Here is a 5712-nt window from a genome sequence, read left to right on the forward strand (position 1 = left end):
ATCTATTCTTATGACTGGAAAATAAATTGTAGTCATCAATTCCCCATGTATATATTTGGCTTTGTATATTTCAAGCTCCACTAGTGCTTTCAAAATCACAGAAAAATAATTGCTTTATATTCATCTATTTATTAACCAGAACACGTAAGCTCTGCTTCCTGTTTTGTTTGGTTCTTGGTAATTATATTATAAGGGGTTACTTTCAACAATAATAGCAGCAACAACAATAATAATAAAACTCAATGCGTTGAGTACATTTTGTGTACAGAGGACTGTTCAGAAGAATTTTAATGTATAATTCATTTAATCCTCAAAATAGCTATCGGAAGCAGGTACAAAGTAAATCAAATTTATTTAATGTTTGGAAAAATTGAAAGCAGCTTAAAACACCTTATTCAAACTGATACATCTAGAAAGTGGTAGAAATGGGTTTTGAACTTATACCATCCAGTTGCTTTGAACATACTCACAACATGCCATATTGCAGAAATGATAGAAACTGTATAAAATCTAAATCTATGGTAATCTGAATAAACTCTCAGTTCTCATCAAGTGGTTGTTTAAGTGCTAGCAACTATTGAAAGACAAGGATTTGGAGTGTTGTACAGTGATTGCATAAAAGCTTACTATTTGACAATAAAACTAGAATTTACTTTCTTTGTTTTTCAAATAGTGTTGCTAATTTAGAGTGAAGGGATCAGGGTCATATAGAAAAAAGGTTAAGAAATTTGTACATTAGTCCTAGTTTTGACATCAGTGGCTGTAGAACCATAAACAAGTCATTTAACCTTATGCAACCAAGATTCCTCATGTATAAATAGCTATCAGTATCACTACCTCTTACAATTATTTTAATGATTAAATGGGCTAATGTTTGCAAAGCATTTAGCACACTGTTTCCATCCCTTATAACAAACATATAAGCAAACAAACAAAAAATACAAGTGATTTCTAGAGTTGTTTGGTAACTTACCCTACATCTGTTGGGTGATATAAAACTAACCTTAAATGGCCAAAGACATCCTTTGGGATTTCTGTGCTCAATAACATTTTAAAAGATTTCTGGGCAGTTGAGTAGTCAGAAGTATGCATAAGAATTTTAATGTGGGGAAGAATTTGACTATTTTTTATAGTTCTATGGGGTTTTCCAGAGTAGCTCTTTTCTCTTTAATTCTATGGTGAATTAGACACCAGACATTCTTTTCCCCCTCCCTGCAACTGCCCCCCCTCCCGCCAGCAATTTATTTCTTCTGATAGCTGCACCAAGATTTTCCTTTGGAGAAACACTAATTGGCCCCTCTTATTACGTGAAATTTTGGGGATGGGGAGCTAATCTTGCTTTTAGTTCCCAGGGGGGAAATTTGAGTGGGGCATTTAAATGACACATGTCTGACTAATCAGAGAATTATATTCCCCTGGCCCATGGTGATTGGTTCAGGAATGAACATATAAACCAAGCCAGGGCAATCTAAGTCAATGAGACTGATTCTGGACTTCTTGTGAAACTGTTGGGAAAGAAACACACTCTACTAAGGCTGATGAGAGTATAAATTATAAATAAACCTTATAGTTGCTGGCAGCTATCTTGCCATCATGAGTGAAGACTGCCTGACAATGAAACCAATACAGAGGAAAGCATAGGTAAAAGATAGAAAAAGATCAAGTCCTTAGGATACCATTGATTTCCTGTGGATCTATCTGTGTCTAAAGCCAGAATATGACCAAAATTTTCACTCACCAGGGCCAACAAATTATCGTTTTCCCCTAAACCAGTAAAACTGGTACTATATCATTTGCCACTAAACAATACAAAGACAGTTATTCTCTTGACTTCCAAGAGTTGGAACTGCCAAATGCATTTGAAATGTTTGGCACCACTGGCAACACATATTCCAAGCCTTTTAGACTGCTCAGCTATGCTCTGTATGCCTGTCTCAGTTGAGTGCTTGCTCTCAAGATCTAACCAGTGAGCTATTTTGCCCAACTCCTGGTCTTGGCACTCTGCCTTTGTTTTAAGAATCTGAATATAAGATTTGATCTCTTCATAACAGAATGGCAGAATTGTTTTGTGTAAACGCACACGACTTCTTCTAACTCATCCCAAATGAGTCCTCTCCATCAGTGCATAGAGATGCCCATAGCATATGGTTCCAACTACACTATTACATTCACTCCCTACAGAGATTCTCTGGGTCAGCTCTGGGAGACAGTAATTACTCCTTGCATGGAAGTAGCTGTTTATCACTCAGGGGGTTTTGTAATTGATGTTTCTTATACCAATGTTTCTTTTCTTTTAGAGATGCCTCTAAGAATGCAGACTAACTTCTTTAGACAGCATTTGCTTTTATGTTTATTTAATTTTTTTAATTCATCGTTGTATGATGAATTTGGTCCATTATTACAAAGACCCCAAATTCACATCAGACTCACTGCTTTGATAATGATGATAGATAACCTCTTAAAAAGAGTTATTGGGTATTTTGAAAAAAAGGAGCCATATTTAATTATTTATAATTATGACATTATCTCCTAAAATTGCAAACTCTTTACTATGAATATTAAAAAATTCACATTGCAGGGAAAACACTTTCTTAGAATTTGAAGACTCATCTTTTCTTTTTTTTAGGAAAAGTAACATGTTGCCTCAAAATATTAACAAAGAAATGTCATTTGCTCCTACCTCTTTAGAATACTGGATTTAACATTCCCCAGACTTGAGGCTCATAATAACTGTGCAAGCTGAAATTACCAGGGCAGCTTCTTAGTTGGCCTAATATGAGTGCAGATGAGGAAGTTTTAAGCATGTGCCCATCTGATAGAGGACCTTATTTGAAGAACATTATAGCTAAATTGGAGAGAGCATAGGGCAACAGAAATGATAAATGGAATGAAAGGGATTACTGAACATATGAGAAGAGATTAAGAAAAATGGGGTTGTTTAGTCTTGAAAGAAGATGAGTCTGAGGTGAATTGATTGAGGATTTTGAGCTAGCTAAGGGCCACAATGCAATTAAGTTTGATCCATTTGAAGGTGTACCTTTAAGCAGAAATCTGTGAAAGACAAATTAAAGGGCTCTTATTTTACAGAAAGTGTAGTGATAAGCAAAGAAAGGATTTGTAAGTGCTAAGCTAAAATAAAATTGTATTATCGTACATAAGATAATATTTGTACTAGTTATTGAAGACTCACATAAGCAAAAGAGAGAAAATGTAAATAAGCATCCAAGGTCTTGGCATGTATTTTAGAGGTAAAACACTTCTATTTATTACTTTCTATTGTTATTATATTGGGCTCAAAATATTTGAATTCTACCTTATTCACATGCTATCTAATTGATTCTGTTTATTAAAGAGGTGTCAGAGTTAATATTTACAGTATTTATTAGATGTTAAATAACTAAATAAAATTTGCAAATCTATTTAAAGTATAAAATATGTATTATACATGTATATGTTGTATTTATCAAAGCCTTCTTCTCAATGTAAATGTGGCCAAGCCGAGTTTTGAGGAAGAATATATGTTCTAGAAAACACTTTGTAAAATATTTAAAGTTTGCTTGTCCTCTCTATCTTGTTCTAAAACAACCTAAAGTAGTGACAAAAATACATAAAATAAACTAAAATATCCAAATTAGGTACAGTAGGGGGGAAAAGTGAGGAACATAAAATGTAGTGAAGGATAAAGCTAAATCGTATATTATGTGGACTTAATATGGATAGACAACAAACTTTCTTCTAAGTGTTCTCTTAACCAAATAGAAAAAACAAAACCAAACCCTGAGAGTTACACAACATAGTATATTCAGAATAAAAACAAACAAACCAATATGACAAAGAACAACTATTCCTGGCACTATGATCAAAGGAGTATCTTTTCTGAGTGCTTTCCTAGGCAGAAAACTACCAATATAATGAAGAAGTTTTACGATAACATGTGTTCAACAGTATAAACAGTTAATTAGAAATCAAAATACAATTCAGTAAATGCAGTTCCAATGAATATTATGTAAATTAGTGAAAATACTCAATTCTTTCTGGGCTCATAAATAATAAATTTTATAAATTTATTAATTCAGTCATTCTAATAATTTGAAAGCATTAGTTTAAATTCTTAGTACATATAGAATTAAACCATAGTGCCTTAATAAATGCTACTTCTGGATTTAATGGAATAGCTGGTTTTAGGCTGACAGTCTCACCAGAACCAACTATAAAATCTAGACAAAATACAAAGAAAAAAAAGTTATTTGAGGATATAGAGAACAACCAAGGCAATCAGAATTTAAGAGACAAGATTTCAGAAAAGTGTGTCAAAGAGGTTGAAAAGATAAATTAAAAAATTAAGCAGTTTTGTAGTTATTGAGAGAGGAAAATGAAATTCAGGGCAATGAAGGAAGAAAAGTCTAGGTAAACAGTCCACATTTTCTTGAGATCCTAGAAGGGTTGTGATGTGGGAGTGTGGACACATGATAATAAAGGCCTAGACTGATTAAGGCGATATGCTAGTTACTATTCTATTAAGGTGATATGCTAGTTCTATTCTAGTTACTGGCCAGGAGAGAAATAAATCCTCTGAAAGATAACATTATCAGAACCTTTAAAATTATTTATAATGTAATATCTAACATTCGATTAAACAAATGACCTAAAACAGGAAAAGAAACACAAAAAATAGAAAAAAAGCCTTGGGTGAAACAGTTATTAGAGTTATCCAAAAGAAACTTTAAGATAACTAAAACTAATGTGTTAAAAGTAGAAAGAAAGAAAAATTAACATTGAACTTAAATATATGGATGAAATTAATTGGAAACTCTAGTACTAATAAAGAAAATAGCAGATATTAAGAGATCAATAGATTTTTAAATAGAGTATTAAACACAATAGAAGATAGGATTAGAGGATGGGAAGATATAACAGTAGGAAATAGTTTGTGACAGGAAAAAATGCAAAATGCAATAAAGAATATAATAGATGTCTAGAATACAGTAAAGATGTCTAATACTAGTAACTGAGGTCCAGAGTAGGGGAGAAAAAGAGAGAATGGGGCTAAATAATTTTGAATAGATATTGTCATTTTTCAAAATCAACATGAGATGTAAAACCACAGGTTTAAAAGAGCTTAGAGGAACCAAAACAGAATAAATGTAGAGAAAGTTATATCCAGGCACAACATGATCAAATTGTTTTAAAAAAGAAACAAGGACAAAGAGAAAAATCTAAAAGCCAGAGAATAAAGGATGCATTATAATCGAAGGAAGAGCTATGGACATAAGAAACATAGCTTACTTTTAAATGGAAACGATAAATCCAGAAGATTATTAAATGGCTTTTAAATTGCTGGAAAAAAAATTGAAACTTAAAATCCAATTGTTTCCATAATTATGCCTCAAATATAAAGGGAAAGTAAAGGCATTTCAAATTACATTAGTTGTCTATTGCTGCCACTGCATATAACCACAAATCTGCTGGCGTAAACCAGTGATCCCCAACCTTTTTGACACCAGGGACTGGTGCGTCTATGAGAATCTAATGCCTGATCTGTGCTGGAGCTGAGAAAGTGATGTTAGCCCTGGGGAGAAGCTGCAAGTACAGATGAAGCTTAGCTCGCTTGCCAGCCGCTCACCTCCTGCTGTGCAGCCCAGCTCCTAAAAGGCCACAGACAGGTATCGGTCCAAGGCATGGGAGTTGGGGACCCTTGGCATAAACAATATA

This window comes from Pteropus alecto, unplaced genomic scaffold, assembly GCF_000325575.1.
Source record: "Pteropus alecto unplaced genomic scaffold, ASM32557v1 scaffold5, whole genome shotgun sequence".
NCBI classification, from domain to species: domain Eukaryota; kingdom Metazoa; phylum Chordata; class Mammalia; order Chiroptera; family Pteropodidae; genus Pteropus; species Pteropus alecto.